At 34.6% G+C, this 18231-nt stretch overlaps 1 protein-coding gene across 3 annotated transcripts in view; it reads right to left on the reverse strand.

Moving 5' to 3' along the window:
* The window catches only part of LOC120354947 (protein BTG2-like), a 196062-nt gene that overhangs the window by 131483 nt on the left and 46348 nt on the right, over positions 1–18231 (reverse strand). For all 3 annotated transcript variants that reach the window (XM_039443130.1, XM_039443128.1, XM_039443129.1), the window contains one exon: positions 2252–2311. The gene's annotated coding sequence lies outside the window, so the exon portion shown is untranslated. The remainder of the gene's footprint in view (positions 1–2251; positions 2312–18231) is intronic.

Below are 18231 nucleotides of genomic sequence, written 5' to 3' on the forward strand. Positions count from 1 at the left end.
TTTTCAAAAATAACCTAATTACTCACCCACCATGCTTCTTCTGGTTCATAAACTTTACCTATGATTTCAGATTGTTCAAGACTATTCACTTTGCTTTTAAATCTATCGCAAAGTGCAAGTGGGACTCCTCTACGTGGTGGTGTTGCCACAGGTACACTATTATCCTTCAATTTTATGACTAATTCCTCTTGAAACTCTCCAACCCCAGTGAATACATCAAAATAATTTGTCACAAAATTTTCTTGTTCCAATTTTTTAGTTTCAATTTGACAGACAGGTCAAAATTTTTTTAGCATCAATATCTACCACTACAAAATTCAAAATCTTACACACATTTTTCACAGAACATTGAAATTTTATGAAGCCATTAGGCTTAACTTCAAACCCCCCATAAGATTCTAAAGTTATACTGGTCGGCACAACCTTAGCAAGATTGTCTGAACTGATACAATTTGTTGGCAACTCATTCATCTCACTCCCAGTGTCTAGCTTGAACTTTATGTTTTCATTTCCAACATATATTTGTTGGAACCATGTTTTATTGTTGTTAGATATTGAATCAGCCCTACAAAATTCACCATCAAAGTTACCTGTTTCAAGTACTGCAAGGCTATCAACAAACAAGTTCTCTTCTATGGCTTGCACCTTTTATCGAAACATTTGTTAGAGAAATGATTAGGCTTTCCGCATTTGTAGCATGTCTTACCTATAGAAGGTCATTTTTTGTTAATATGAATACCGCCACATCATGAGCAATAGAGCAATGATTTTGTCCATCTCTAGTTGAAAATTCTCTCACTCTGGAAGAAATTTGTTGCCTCTGATGATGTGAAATGGAGTCTACGTCCTGGAACGTTTTTCATATGACAAGAAAAAGCATCTTGGCTTCTCTGAATGTTTTTTAATTGTTGCTTTGCCGCCTCAAAAGGTTTACACACTTCAGCTGCCTTATCCAATGTCAGATACTTGATCGTTTTTCTTGGACTTTACACCTATGCACTCCCAACACTATTCTGTCTCTTATCATCTTCTCACTCTGATCCCCAAAATTGCAAGTTTTGACAAGTTTTTGTAGATTTTCAATGAATATGTGAATAGGTTCAGTTTCCCCTTGTACTCGTTAGAAACAGAAAACGTTCATAATTTTCACTTGGTTTAGGAACGAAATGATTTTCAAATTCTTTCAACACTGAATCCAATTTATCCAATTTTTTTTTACTCGTCGCCATGTTTTATTTTGGAATAAAAGTCATCTTTCTTTGATCTTATTTATTATAACTCCACACATTAAATGTTTTCAACATAACCTTGAACCTTCTACTTTTTTCAGTGACCACTACCATCAGTAGGCTATCATATAAAAACTTGAACCCAGGAAATTGTATAAATACACAAAACAATGTGTATTCAAAACGACATCGGAAAAGCTGGTTCTCATTCTTATTAGCAAACCATGTTCCACTTATTCAAAAATGAGAAACCTACGATTCCTCTGCTTCAACATCATGTGCTATACAAACTTCGGCTTCGCCATGATATTTAGAAGATAGAATGATTCACCACGTTAAAAAAAACAAAAACAAACAAAATGAAAAGAGACTGTTGGAATTCTTTTTTCAAGTTGTACATTTATTTAGTATGGAAGTAATTTGATGCACTTTGTAATAGTTGGACTTTTTAGAAAATAAGACTACTCCATTCATTCATATTAATTGCATGCACATCACAACATCTCATATTTGAATAAAATTAAAATCAAATATGAAAATAACTAATTCGACTGTACTTCAAGTTTTGCCCTTCTTGAATTGTCTGATAATTGAACTGGCTACATAGAGTGCAACTCAGAAACAATTTATACAGTTTACACAGAGAAATCAAGATACAGTTCTCAATAAAGTTCATATTAAAAATTTTGAAAGTATGTAAGTGATGTCGACCTATGTCTTTTATTCATGGTCTAAAGAGCTACCGTTAGCTGCACTCGTTTAAATCTGTATCACTTCTATCTCTTTTCTCGTTTATGTCTCCACAATATGCGATTAACGCAGCTAGGACAACACTTATCAATCAGTGACTTGAATGTGTTTTTTTAGAACAGGTGATCGATAATAGATAAAACTAATAAAAAACAAAATTGAAATAGAGAATTTAGAAAAAATGTCCGTATACAGTTTCATCTTAATAATGAAATTTACAATCTAGTCTGTAAATGTAACTTACGAAAAGTCAGATAAAAGAACAACTTTACCTGTCATAACATTAGTGGAGAGGCTGTTCGTTTGTTTAGTTCCTTATCCTGACACAGCACCTAGAAATTACAGCACTATAAATCACAATTGCTCATTAGGTACATTATATACCTTATACATTATATTTGTTAAATAACCAGAATGAGATATATATATATATATACATATATATATATATATTATATATATATATATATATATAGCACATAACAGATGACACTTTAAAGTTTGTAATATAAATTAAAACAGGAGACACAAGATATAGATTAAAAGCACTTAAAAACTTACATTAGAAATGGGGAAATTTTCGGGAACTGAGTTCCCTTCCTCAACCGAGCAGACTCTCGAAGGAAACTCAGTTCCCGAAAATTTACCCATTTCTAATGTAAGTTTCTAAGTGTTTTCAATCTATATCTTGTGTCTCCTGTTTTAATTATATATATATATATATATATATAATATATATATATATATATAATATAAAAGCGTAATGGGACTGATTCATTCACTCACTCATTCATAATCAACAGAACTGAAAATCTACAGGACCAAATACGTTCAAATTTGGCAGGCCAAATACAGAGGCGCACTAAGAACGGATTTGAAAAAAAAATCCAAAAATACGCCCGAAATCTTCGTTTTTATAGCGTTTCTCAGCTTTTTTATGAACAAAATGGCAATAATTGTTCAAATTTGGTACACAGGCTCAGCTGAGGTATAAAATATAAAAATGTTGTTTTGGAAGGATTTTCAAATAACGCCGAAGTTTCACCAAAGATTGGCGGTTTTTGAGCGTTTCCTGCTTTCTCTGGGCCAGTGGCGGTTCTAGGCCTAGGCTGGGTAGGCGGCCGCCTACCCAGTTTTTATGAGATTTTTTAAAATTTTTCATGTAAACCTAAAAATGTTAATTAAACAATTTTTATATTTATTAATACATCTTCATTTAATACCTATATGCTTTGACGTCTTTTTTACATGAATTACTTAAGTAGCCCTACCCTAGGTCTATGAATAGACCTACAGTATTATAAGTTTTGCCTACCCAGTTTTTTATGTCTAGAACCGCCACTGCTCTGGGCCTTCTCAAAAACTAATTGACAGAAATCATGTTCAAATTTGGTACAGAAGTTCAGCTAGGGTCTAGATATTTTGTCTTGAGAGGACTTCAAAGTCAAGCTCAATATAGGCGCTTTTACAGCGATTTTCAAGCGCCCAGTGTTTTTTTTTTATAGTTTCTTTTTTCAAGTTTTTCATTGAGTTTTCAATGCATTTTTCTACAGTTCTCAAAAGAATTCATGCTTGAGAGGGTGATATATGGATGTTTGTTAAGTTCTCAACATCATTTCTGTTTCAAATTTCAAAGAAATAATAGTTTGAAATACAATAATTCTCATAAGATCTTAACCCAGTCACAAATTAAAAAAGCCTGAATATTCATTATGATAAAAATAATGATTTTTGCAACCAGCGCTACATATAGCCTGAAAGTCTCTTTTGACTTTTTGACGGAAGGAAGCAAGCTCAAATGAAAAATGCAAGCGTGCGAAGCGAGCCTGTTGATCTTATTTCTGGATGATCCAGCCGGGGGTCCTAGACGGATGATACAAGGGAAGCGCGCCTGTCAGCTAGTACTAATATATAAACAGGAAACATGACAGTTCGATTGAAAACACTTAGAAACTTGTATTATGCAGAAATTTTCGGTGGCCTCTCTCAACTGCTCAATTGCAGTGGTGTGTACAACTGAGCAGTTGAGAAAGGTTGGCTCAGCCACCGAAAATTTCGGCACAACACAAGTTTCTAAGTGTAGTCAATAATATCGATGTCATGATTCCTCTTTATATTAGTACTATAAAACTGTAAAGTGTTGCCTGTTATAATCTAGTCTATTCCAGTATTCACAGAAAAAAAGTACTCTTTTTCAACTTTATTTCATTTCTCACAATTTTCTTTTAATAGAAATAGAATGAAGTTGAAAAAGGGTACTTTGATTTTAAAATTTCATGTGAATACGAGTAGTGTAAATCAAGGGAATGAATACTATATATATATATATATATTATATATATATATAGATATATATATATATAGCACTCAACAGAAAACACTTAAAAGTTTTATAATATAAATATAAACAGGATACACACGACACGGATAGATTAAAAAACTTAACTTACATTTAAACGAGAATTTTCGGGGAGCTGGGCCCCCTTTGTCAATCAACCAGGAAGTGGAGTCAGTAAGTTTTTAAGTGTTTTTAATCTATCTGTGTCGTGTGTATCCTGTTTATATATATATATATATATATATTGTTTATATATATAAACAGGAGACACAAGACATAATAAATAGATTGAACACACTTTAAAACTTACATTAGAAATGGGAGGAATTTTCGGAAACTGAGTTTCCTTCCTCAACCGAGCAGACTGCAGTTTGAAATCAGAAGGTCGTGTGACCACAGAGTACGCACAGAGAGTCAATTGTAGCAGCAGAGACCACAGATTACGCGGTGCAGACAGATGGAGAGAAAAAGGGTACAGATTCAGGGGATATTGTAGGGTATTTAGGGGGCGGTTACAAACAGGTTATTCAAGATTTGAGTGGGTTATGAATAAGGGAAGGTGTAGCTTATGGATTTGATGACCTTTGTAGCTTACAACCTTTTGATTTCAAACTGCAGTATGCTCGGTTGAGGAAGGAAACTCTTCTGAGAATTTCCCCCATTTCTAATGTAAGTTTTGAAGTGTCTTCAATCTATTTATGTCTTGTGTCTCCTGTTTCAATTTATATTACAAACTTACAAGTATTTATATTACAAGTGTCTTCTGTTATGTGATATATATATATATATAATATATATATATATATATATATATATATATATATATATATACACGATGATTCATAATTATGGTAAAATAATTCAATACGTGATAGTAGAGGTAAACATAAGAAAAAAAGTTCTTATAAACATATATCCATAAACGCTTCATTAGCGAGCTATTCAGGGTGAAAGATTTCGCCCGGAATTCAGTTCCTCTGGTGAAATACACCGATGCTGAATTGTTTGGGGACTGGTTTTTGAAAAATTTATGCTGGATGCATATGGAAAAATATCTGAAAAATTGAATAAAACTAGTCTGGAAGCTGTAGTGTGAGTAGTTTTTGAGAAAAAAGTTGAAATATGCAAAAAATCTAAGTAGAAAAACACAGACTTCTATGCGGTGTGAACGCTATTTTTCGCCACACAAAAAAGAACACGATATATATATATATATATATATATATATATATATATATATATTATATATATATATAAAAGAAAAATTATTTATTAGGCACTTCCAAAAGCAAAACTGGAAGGTCATAGCTCTAGCAAATCTGAGGTAATGAAAGAACAATAAGCATGGCCCAAACTATTCTGTTCCTAAATTTTGATAATGAATAACATGTCCAAAAAATAGGTTGGTTTTAGTAGTTTCAAATAGTTCCAAAATTATCCACCAGGTTTAGTGGTAAACGCAGTACTTAAGCTGAGAAGATTTCAATTTGTCCAAATAAAATATTATGTTCAATTATGTTTTAATGTGGGAGGTTGAGTTTATAATTTTTTATTCTTTCAAATGGCAATAAGATGATATTATTATGAATGTTTTGATTATTGAATAATAAACACAAATAATGATAATTTTTTGGATCAGCTGTTTGAGCACACTTGAAATTTGGACTATCCTGATGTCAACAATGCTTGTTATCGGAAGTTGAGGTTAGAAGTCCTATCCTACTCTGAAAATCGAATTTGAATAGTTTATAATATATCTTATTTGTATTTCATTCATCCAAATAGAATGATAGTAAATTTTTTCAAAATACTTTATTCAATCCTAGTTGCATAAACTGATTCCGTTCATAAGCTATTTTGTAAAAACGTACACATCAAATCAGAATCAGCTGACTTCAAGGTTATTTTACAGCCCTAGAGCCATAAAACTTTTACTGGCCTGGTCAGAAAACAATCACTTTCGGCCTCCATATGACGCACGAAAACCAGTTCATTACATCCAGGTGGGGCGAAAAAACATTTTTGCCCGTGGTGTGAACACTATTTTTCGCCACACAGAAAAATAAAACAATATAAATATATGAGAATTATTGTTTATTAGGCACTTCCGAAAGCAAAACTGGAAGGTCATAGCTCTAGCAAATCTGAGGTAATCTGAATATCAGGAAATCGTCCAAGTATTTTTTACTCTAATCCATCTAAATAACCTAAAAGATTATGTTCAATTATGTTTTTATGTGGTCGGTTGAGTTTATACTTTCTTATTCTTTCAAATGACAATAGGATGATATTATTATAAAAATGTTATGATTCTTAAATAAAAAACACATATAATGAAAAGTTTTTTGATCAGCTGTTTTAGCAAACTTGAAATTTGGCCAATCTGAATGTCAAAGTCAACAATTGTTGTTGTCGACTGCGGAAGTATAAGTAAGAAGTTCTATCATACTCTGAAAATCGAATTTGAGTAGTTTATAATATATATCATCTGTATTTCATTCATCCAAATAAAATGATAGAATCTTATGGCAGAATACTGTATTTAATTCTAGAAGCATAAATTGATTACGTTACATAAACTATATGTAAAAATTTTAGCACCAAGGATTTGCCCAAGTAGTTCCAAAATTATCCACCAGGTTTCGTGATAAACGCAGTACTAGGAGGTTTGCGGTTAGATTCTATTATACTCTGAAAATTGAATTTGAATAATTTATAATATCTTATTTTTATTTCATTCATCCAAATAAAATGATAGTATCTTATTGCAAAATACTATATTCAATTCTAGAAGCATAAACTGATTTCGTTTCATAAACTATTTTGTAAACACGTTCACATCAAATCAGAATCAGCTGACATCAAGGTTATTTTACAGCCCTAGGGCCGTAAAAATTTTACCGGCCTGATCGGAAAACAATCATTTTTGGCCTCCTTATGACGCATGAAAACCAGCTCATTACATCCAAGTGGGGCGAAAACTAAATTTAAATAAAAGTTGAATAAAATGTATTCTTATGTAGTACATTACACCACAAAAATTTGCTGTTTTGAGGAGAGGTCTAATAACTCAAAGGTTGTAGCTGATTGCAAATAAAACATGGATTTTAATAACAGCTGTTCCAGAACAGCTGATTTATTTTGTTTTAAATAAGAAAATATTTAAAAGAAATTATCAGCTGAAAATTATTTTCAGAAATATTCTAGCTCACTGTTGAACAAAACAACAAACTGTAAGTTAGGCCTACTGTAACCGCGCTGTGTTTTTTGTTTAATCTATTAACCAGTTATTTGTAACCATTTCATTTTGCTTTTGTGTTAAGTGTTAACTTTTTAAAAAATGGCATGTAATTTTAGACATTATTCATACTCTGAATTAGCTGACATGCATTTAATGTATAGAATGGGACACTGTAAGGCCAGTTTCACACGGCAGAGACCTCGCTCCTGGAATATCATATTACAGAAGATCATATTTCATATTTTGCAGCTCTCCTGTATTTTCACATGGGGATCTTACGAATAAGCCGACAGATCTAACAACTATGCCGACGTTTGCTCAAACCTATGACTCATCACTTTTTCTCAAAGTCTAACTTCCTTAAAAATATAGATAGAAGATTTCTGATTTCGGATTTGGATTCAGCGACCCCAAATTCTTTAAAGCGTAAGTCCCATTTTCAAAAATACCCGAAAACAAGGGAGTTATAGCTGTTTTTAATATAGCTTTCCATTATCATATGATTATATAGTACATACTAAGATAATAATACTCCTGCCTCACAAAGGGACAGGCAAAGGTTTTAAGAAGTTTTCGAAGACCTGAGAAGTTTATACATAAACAATTTTAATTTTTAAAAGTTCTAGTTTTCCAAAAAAATATTGAACTATGAAAAGATGAATCCAAATATGAAATCATAAATCATCTCCACTCATCACCCAATAAAATAGGAGGAAAAGGAATGTTGTACAGTAAAATTCACTGAATTTCAATTGTCATTCAACAATCCAATTTATCAGGTTCAAATCGTTGAATATCACTTTAAATTCTCAGCAATTATTGACTATTTCTTTTTACAATCAGAAAAATCTATTATGAACATACAGTATAAACATTGTGCTGATCTGAATCGATCTATGGTAATAATAGGAATTGAAAGAATAGAAAATGTCATGGCATTCCAAGTAGTGATGTCTGCGTATTAGAACTGCTGAGTTGATAATGCATACTGAAAAAAAGTCATGAATAGCTCAGACCAGCCTGGCGACTTTGATGCTTTTGAAACCGGAATCTTGTTTTATTTTTATTAAAGAATGATACGGAATGAAAACCATGTATCATAGTATGAAGCTTTGTATCATGAGTAAGATTGACAATCATGGCTTGTTGATTTTAGTTGCTGACCTAAATCCTCATTCCTCAGTCGTAGAACTATGGACCAAGCGCGAGCATTTGCCTTTTATGTCATATACCGTCGACACAAACTTATGAAATTTATGAAAAGCTTGATAGCTTGAATAGTGATCTGATATTTGTTACACGTTTTTATTCTAAGACATAATATGTCTTGTAGACTAATTTTTAATGTTTCTTCAATCGGCAGGAAAACTTTGGTTTTCAAAGTTATCTTACTCCCTTATTTTGGGGTATTTCCAGAAATCAAGATAAATAACCTACCAAATTTCCTACACGAATACAGTGTAAGTTGTATTATAATAGCTAGAGTACTTACGTACTGTATAGTACAGTACCTGTTCGTTTTTACCGTATAATTATATGATAATAGAAAGCTTTATTAAAAACAGCCATAACTTCCTTGTTTTCGGATATTTTCGAAAACGGGACTTACGCTTTAAAGAATTTGGGGTCGCTGAATCCAAATCCGAAATCAGAAATCTTCTATCTATATTTTTAAGGAAGTTAGACTTTGAGAAAAAAGTGATGAGTCATACTTTGTGGAAACGGCGGCGTAGTTGTTAGATCTTGCCTCTGCTTGCCTCGAGGGGAAAAGACGTGACAAAACGAGGTTCCTGGATAGGAGTCACCATGTGAAAGACACGATTTGACTCAATGTACTTCGACAAAAAAACGAGAACACTGTTCAGTGTTCAAGTTGCACGTCTCCTATCGTGTGAAAGAGGCCTAATAGTACTGAAGCAAGACGTTTGTATCAAGGTTTTTTGCCACTATTCATCAACATCTGTCTGGAGCAGGTTCTTTGATATCCAAAGAGCACATTTATGCAGGCAGACCCCGATCTACTAAGACTGTTGAGTTAGAAGAACAAGTTCTTAATGAAATTTATGAACATCCAGAGAAGAGCATGAGAGAATTGTCAGTGCAGTTTAATGTCAATCAATCTATTATTTGGAGGATACTAAAAGAGCAACAATTACATCCATACCACCTCCAGAAAGTTCATACTCTATTGCCACGAGACTGTATTCCCCGTGCTGGTATTTGCCGATGGTTTTTAGTAAAACTTGTTAACCCAAACTTTTTAACAACCGTTTTATTTACCGACGAGGCACACTTAACAAGAACAGCTATCGTTAACGTCCACAACCTACATATTTGGGCAGATGAGAATCCTCATGCCATCAATCCTAATTGTCCACAACATCAGTTTTCAGTAAACATTTGGGCAGGAATCATAGGAGATCATCTACTTCTGTTCGAGCTTCCTCTCAGGCTTAATGGCATAATCTACTTGAACTTTTTGAGAGAGAAGCTATTTATCTTACTTGAAAATGTACCTCTTCAGTTGCACCAGAACATTTGGTTTATTCATGATGGAGCTCCAGCACACTTCAGTGTTGCTGTTCATGAACAGCAGTGAACTGTTCCTGAATCACAGCTTTCCAAATCAATGAATAGGCCAAGGTGGGCGGGCCATACCATGGCCAGCTAGGTCACCAGACTTAAATCCTTTGGATTTTTATCTTTGGGGACACTTCAAAACCTTAGTATACTATACTCCAATTGTACCATTGAAAAACTCCGATTAAGGATTTTGAATGGAATAGAAATGATGAAGAAGACTCCTGGAATATTTGAATGGGTCCGACAATCGATGAGAAGACGTCTGAACATATGCATTCAGAACAATGAAGGTCACTTTGAACATCATATTTAGTCTTTTGGTATAAGTTTAATGTCATCTAGATATGTTACTTTCATATGAGAATAAAAACCTTACAAACCTTAGATAAAACCTAACCTTTTCATAAAAAACCGAATATTTTATTTGCAATCAGCTACAACATATGAGTTATTAGTTCTCTCCTCATAAAACAGCACATTTTTGTGGTGTAATGTACTACATAAGAATACATTTTATTCAAATTTAGTTTACACAGCTTACATGATTCTTTTCAGAATTAAATTTTCTACAATTTTTATTGCGAAAAATTATTTGTTTACTGGTCATTAGAGAAAGTTATTGGGCATCAAACATAGAAGTCTGTGTTTTTCTACACAGATTTTTTGCATATTTCAACTTTTTCTCAAAAACTACTCACACTACAGCTTCCAGACTAGTATTATTCAATTTTTCAGATATTTTTCCATATGAATCCAGCATAAATTTTTCAAAAACTAGTCCCTAAACAATTCAGCATCGGTGTATTTCACCAGAGGAACTGAATTCTGGGTGAAATCTTTCACCCTGTATAGCTCGCTAATGAAGCGTTTATGGATATATGTTTATAAGAACTTTTTTTCTTATTTTTACCTCTACTATCACGTATTAAATTATTTTACCATAATTAAGAATCATCCTGTATATATATATATATATATATATATATATATATATATATATATATATAAACAGAAAACACTTTAAAGTTTTATAATATAAATATAAACAGGATACACATGACACAGAGATAGATTAAAAGCACTTAAAAACTTACATTTAAATGAGAATTTTCGAGAGCTGGGCCCCCTTTGTCAATCAACCAGGAAGTCACTTCCACCCAGGAAGGGGCCCAGCCCCTTCCTGTATTTCCTCCCTATATTTATATATATATATATATATATATATTATTTGAATTATTTGATTGAAAACACTAAAAAACTTACATTAGAAATGGGGGAAATTTTTGGAGACTGGATCTCCTTTCTCAACCGAGCACAGACTGCAGTTTTGAATCCAACAGTCGTGTGACCACAGAGTATGCATGGAGACTCAATTGTGGCAGCAGAGACCACAAATTACGTGGTGCAGACGGATGGAGAGAAAAAGGGTACAGATTCAGGGGACATATGGGGTATTTAGGGGGCGGTTACAAAAGGAATATTTAAGATTTGAGTGAGTTATGAATAAGGAAAGGTGTAGCTTATGAATTGATAGAAAAGAGGAGATTTGAAATTAAAAATCAAAAAAGAATTAGACTGAAATTGAATTAAATTTATTTTTCATTTTTATTGACATTTAATATATATATATATATATATATATATATATATTATATATATATATAATATATATATATATATATATATATTTGATAGCTGTGAAATTTATTATGATATGATGAAATTTATTTCAATTTAATTAAACAGTTGGTAGCTATCGTACTATTGCTGTCTGTTGAGACCAGGACTGGAAGCAGCTCCAAGCACCCAAATAAAAGCCAATTCTTTTGTCTTGACATCTATGGAGGGGGCTGTGGGAGGAAGGGTGGCAAGGACTTTGACTTTGAAGCATTGGTCAAAGTTCTTGTTGTGCTCAGAGCCATGGGTAGGGATGAGTAGGGGAGTATTATTTTTAAAGGAAGCCCTGTGATTGTTGACCCGGAGGTTTAGGGCAGTGGTGGTTTCACCTATGTAGAAGGCAGGACAGAAGTTGCAGGAAAGGAGGTAGATGCAATTTTTGGAGATGCAATAACTGGATTGATGGATTTGGTGGGTGTAGTTGGTGATAGGACTGGTAAAGGAGATGGAAGAATCAGTGATAGGACAGGTTTTACAGCAGGGGCATTTGCAAGGTAGGGTACCAGGTGGAGTTGGGATTTCATCAGAGGTAAGTGATTTGTTTTTACTGAGAATTTTCTTGAGGTTGGGAGGTTGCTTATAAATCAGGGTGGGTGGTTGCTGGAAAAGGTATTTGGTAGAGGGATTGGAGGAAACAATATGGAACAGATCTTTAAGGACAGGTTTGTGGTTTTCAATTCCAGGGAAATAGGTGGTACAGAGCTTTGGAGTTTGTGGGATTTGGGAATTTTTTGTGGTTGGATTAGAGCCAGTTTTGGAGATTTGTTTCTGTAACAACCTTTCAGGATAGTTACATTTCAGGAGGGATTGGTGGAGTTTTTTTAGGTACTGGTCAAGATGGTGGGATCATTACAAATTTTTTGGCCTCGGATTGAGAGGGAACGTGGGAGGGATCTTTTGATGTGGTAGGGATGGCAACTCTCAAAGTGTAGGAACTGTTGAGTGTGGGTGGATTTGGTGAAAGTATTGGTGGATAAGGTATTGGAGTTGGAAAGGATTACATTGACATCTAGGAAGTTGATGGAGGATTCAGAAATATTCCAGGTGAAAGAGACAGAGTAGTTGGAGTTGAATTGATTGAGGAAGTGGGAAAGGGTATCATGTCCATGAGACCATATGAGGAATATGTCGTCAATGAAATGGAGCCATATCAGGGGGGATAGGGTTTGTTTGGAAAGGAAATCTTGTTCAAGGAGGCCCATGAATAGGTTTGCATAGGATGGTGCCATCCTGGTGCCCATCACTGTACTCTGGTTTTGAAGATAATATTCATCTTCAAACCTGAAGGCATTGCTTGTGAGCACCAGTTTGGCAAGGTTTACTAGGAAGGAGGTTGAAGGGGTGGAGGGTGTGGGTCGTGTGGAAAGGAAATGCTCAAAGGTTTTTAAGCCTTCAGAATGGGGGATGGAAGTGTAGAGGGAGGCTACATCAATGGTAACAAGAAGGAGTTGTTGGTCAGTTGGAAGGGTTGTGTTTCTTAGAATATCTATGAAGTGGAAGGAGTCTATGATATGAGAGGGTGAGGAGGCAACAATGGGTTGGGGGTGGAAATCAACAAGGGCAGAGATTCGTTCAGTTGGGCTATTTATGTTTGAAACAATGGGACAACCAGGATTGCCTTCTTTATGAATTTTTGGAAGAAGATAGAAGTGTGGTGTGTTGGGAGAGTCTGGCGAGAGGATGTTGATGTCTGAGAGCGAGAGGCCTTCAGATGGACCGTATTGCATTAGAAATTTGAAGACTTTCTTTTGGATTTGTGGAGTAGGGTCAGAAGGCAGGAGTTGATACTGTTCAGGGTTGGTGAGTTGGTGAGGCGGTGAGGCCCGGGTTCAAATCCCGGCCTGGGCAAGATATTTATCTAGGGCCACTCCCGTGTTTCGGATGGACACGTTAAGCCGTCGGTCCCGGCTGCCTAAAAAGCAGTCATTAGGTCATGTCAGAAGCCCTGAAATTGATCAGTTGTGACCTGGAAACTCCGACACCAGACCTGAGCCAGCCAGGTCACTCGATATTATTATTATTATTATTATAGTAAGACTACAGTTGAGCTTTTGTCAGCTTTATTGATGAAAATACTGGGGTCAGAGCGAAGGTCTTTGATGGATTTGAACTCTTGGGGTGTGAGGTTGGGGGTTGGAGTGAGGGATTCAATGAATTTTTTAGAACTGATTTTGTTCAGGAGTAAATTGCAGAAGATTTCAACAGGGTGGTTGGCTGGGAGAGACTTGGGTTCACGATTGGATTTTGAATAGCTACCAACTGTTTAATTAAATTGAAATAAATTTCATCATATCATAATAAATTTCACAGCTATCAAATATATATATATATATATATATATATATATAATATATATATATATAAATTCTCTGAATCCTATGTATCTATGTATCTCTGAATCCTCCATCAACTTCCTAGATGTCAACGTAATCCTTTCCAACTCCAATACCTTATCCACCAATACTTTCACCAAATCCACCCACACTCAACAGTTCCTACACTTTGAAAGTTGCCATCCCTACCACATCAAAAGATCCCTCCCATGTTCCCTCTCAATCCGAGGCCAAAAAATTTGCAGTGATCCCCACCACCTTGACCAGTACCTCAAAAAACTCCACCAATCCCTCCTGAAATGTAACTATCCTGAAAGGTTGTTACAGAAACAAATCTCATCCAAAACAGACACTAATCCAACCACAAAAAATTCCCAAATCCCACAAACTCCAAAGCTCTGTACCACCTACTTCCCTGGAATTGAAAACCACAAACCTGTCCTTAAAGATCTGTTCCATGTCGTTTCCTTCAATCCCTCTACCAAATACCTTTTCCAGCAACCACCCACCCTCATTTACAAGCAGCCTCCCAACCTCAATATAATTTTTAATAAAAACCAATCACTCACCTCTGATGGAATCCCAACTCCACCTGGTACCCTACCCTGCAAACGCCCCCACTGTAAAACCTGCCCTATCACTGATCCTTCCATTTCTTTTACCATCAAATCCATCAATCCAGTAATTGAATCTCCAAAAGTTACATCTACCTCCTTTCCTGCAACTTTTGTCCTGCCTTCTACATAGGTGAAACCACCACTGCCCTAAACCTCCAGATCAACAATCACATGGCTTCCTTTAAAAATAATACTTCCCTACCCATCCCCACCCATGGCTCTGAGCACAACAAGAACTTTGACCAATGCTTCAAAGTCAAAGTCCTTGCCACCCTCCCTCCCACATCCCCCTCCATAGATGTCAAGACAAAAGAATTGGCTTTTATTTGGGTGCTTGGAGCTGCTTCAAGTCCTGGTCTCAACAGACAGCAATAGTACCATATCTATCAACTCTACCAACTGTTCAATTAAATTGAAATAAATTACATCATATATAAGAAATTTCATAGCTATGAAATATATTATAAATTTTCAATAAAGATAAGAAAAAATTTCATTCCAATTCAATTCTATAATTCCATTTTCTAATTTTATTTCATTTCGGATTTCTAATTTTAAATCTCCTCTTTTCTATCAATTCATAATCTACACCTTTCCTTATCCATAACCCACTCAAATTTGAAATCTCCCGCTTGTAAACCATGATGGCCCACCAACTAATCCTATAATGCTCCTTCAATCAGTGCGCCTCCGTTCGTCTGTGCTCTATGGTCTACACAACATCTTTACTGCGTCTCTGTGGTCATAACCGTTAGAATGTTCAAATCTGCACCACTTCACTTCCTGTTTGATTGACAAAGAGGGCCCAGCTCCCGAAAGTTCTCATTTAAATGTAAGTTTTTAAGTGTTTTTAATCTATCCGTGTTGTGTGTATCCTGTATATATATATATATATATATATATATATATATATATATATATATATATATACAGGAGACACAAGACATAAATAGATTGAAAACACTTGAAAACTTACATTAGAAATGGAAACTGAGTTCCCTTCCTCAACCGAGCGGTGAGTCACTACATGGAAATGATGTCTAAACTTGCTAGTATATCCCCCGAATTTAGGGTTATGTCTATGATTTGATTGATAAAATCATAGAAGTTTTTCACATATGAATGTAATTCTTCTATAACTGGTTGAATGAGGTTGGCTATGAATCGTTCAAGTTTGTGGGTAGGTGAGTTAATAGCACTCACAATTGGTCTGAGTGGTGTATCCAGCTTGTGTATTTTTGAAAGACCATAAATTTTCGGGCATCTACTAGATTTCGCTCTGGGAATTAATTTGAGTTGGGTATCTGGGTTGATATCGGATTGTTCGATTTCTTACTTTGTAACTTTTTCAAGGTAGGTTGTGGGGTCTCATTGAACCGGCTTGTAGGCTGCATCTTTGAGAATATTCTTTAATTTTTCGTTATATACTGTTCCGTCCATAACTACTGTAGAATTCCCTTTGTCAGCTGGTAAGATTACTATGGAGGGATTTCTAGAAAGGGTTTTCAAGGCTGTGATTTCTTCTTTTGGTAAATTGGACTTGGGAGGATTTGATTTTTTCAAAATATGTAAGATTTCTTGTCTGATCTCTTCTGCTTCAATGTGTTCGAATTCTTTAAGACTTAATTCAATAGTGGATATTATTTCTTCATGTGGTAAGTTTTTGGGAGTGATTGCAAAATTAAAACCTCTTTTTAGAACATTTTATTCAACTTCAGATAATTTGTGGCTTGAAAGATTGTGTACAACTCTCTTACTAGTGTTTTCGGTTGTCACTCAACCTACCTTGAGAAAATTACAAAGTAAAAAATCAAACAACCTATATCAACCCAGATACCCAACTCAAATTAATTCCCAGAGAGAAATCTAGTAGATGCCCGAAAATTTATGGTCTTACAATAAATACACAAGCTGGATACACCACTCAGACCAATTGTGAGTGCTATTAACTCACCTACCTAGAAACTTGAACGATTCATAGCCAACCTCATTCAACCAGTTATAGAAGAATTACATTCATATGTGAAAAACTTCTATGATTTTATCAATCAAATCAGACACAACCATAAAATCGGGGGATATACTAGCAAGTTTAGACATCATTTCCATGTACCCCAACATCCCTGTTGATGAAGCCCTAATCATCATGAATCAAAATGCACACTTTTCTAAATCAATAATTGACCTGACAAGCCACTGCCTGAAAAATACATATTTCACTCACAATAACCAATACTACAGACAAATTGAAGGAGCCCCCATGGGATCATCCCTCTCTCCAGCCATAGCCAATCTCTTCATGACTCATTTTGAAGAAAAAGCTCTCAGTAGAACAAAACTGAAACCAACCCTTTGGAAGAGATATGTCAATGATATCTTTATCATTTGGCCTCATGGTAAAGAAGAACTTTTCGAATTCCTCAATCAGCTGAACCACATACACCCCAAAATACAGTTCACTCTCGAAATAGAAGAATATTATTAAAAAAAATATATATGATTATTTACATAAATACATACATGGAGACAACAGGTTAAACCCTTATATGTCTCCTTGAAACATTACAACATTCTTCATTCAAAAAATTAGATTTAAAATAAACATCAAGCTGAGAATAAAACAAGAGTAAAATAAAATAAGAACAAAATAAATTATATGAAAAAAGCGTCTTAACAAAAGAAATATGTGTTTTTTTATTAAAAAAAAAATCCTATCTTATAGCTTGGATTCCTATCTATCCTGAATCTATCTAATCCTATCTATTGCCGAAACTACTTTCCAAGATAAAATATGGGAGGTGGGAAAATATGCACTTGAAATATCTTACATGGGTACAAACCATGCAATACAGAAATAACAAAGAATCATGTGGGCACTGAGAAGAAAAGTCATAAAAAAGAGAGAATGAAAAATGTCATAGGGAAACCTGGCTACAAATATCTATCCTAAATTAAGCCCTTCAGAGTGCTGCGGAATCTGCCACGAGAGCACCCAAAGACGTCTAAGCGCCCAGAAAAGAGATTGAAAAGCCTTTGGATTCTATTAATTGGAGAGTTATAATGACTCTCTGTTCTGGAGTGTGTTACAAGAAAAGAAAATGAAGAACAACGAGCTATGGATGATATGTAGATATTAAGTTTAGAAAGTAAATAAGCAGAATCTATTTCATTGTTAAGTAAGTTGTAAAGGAAAATAAGGGATCTGACATCCCTCCTCAATTTTAATGTTTCAATTCCAAATATACACCTCAGTGTATCAGTTGGGATATCAAATGGACAGTAGACAGTAAACTTCTTGTAATACATATATCTCAGAAATTTGTTTTGTAAACGCTCCAGAATGAGAATTTGACCATTGCAATATGGATTCCAGATCTCAGAGGCATATTCTAGGAGATTTCTAACTAGTGACTTGTATAAGAATAAGCGAGGGGTAACATCACTAAATGGTGAGCATGTCCTT

This window comes from Nilaparvata lugens, chromosome X (assembly GCF_014356525.2).
Source record: "Nilaparvata lugens isolate BPH chromosome X, ASM1435652v1, whole genome shotgun sequence".
Classification (NCBI taxonomy): Eukaryota; Metazoa; Arthropoda; class Insecta; order Hemiptera; family Delphacidae; genus Nilaparvata; species Nilaparvata lugens.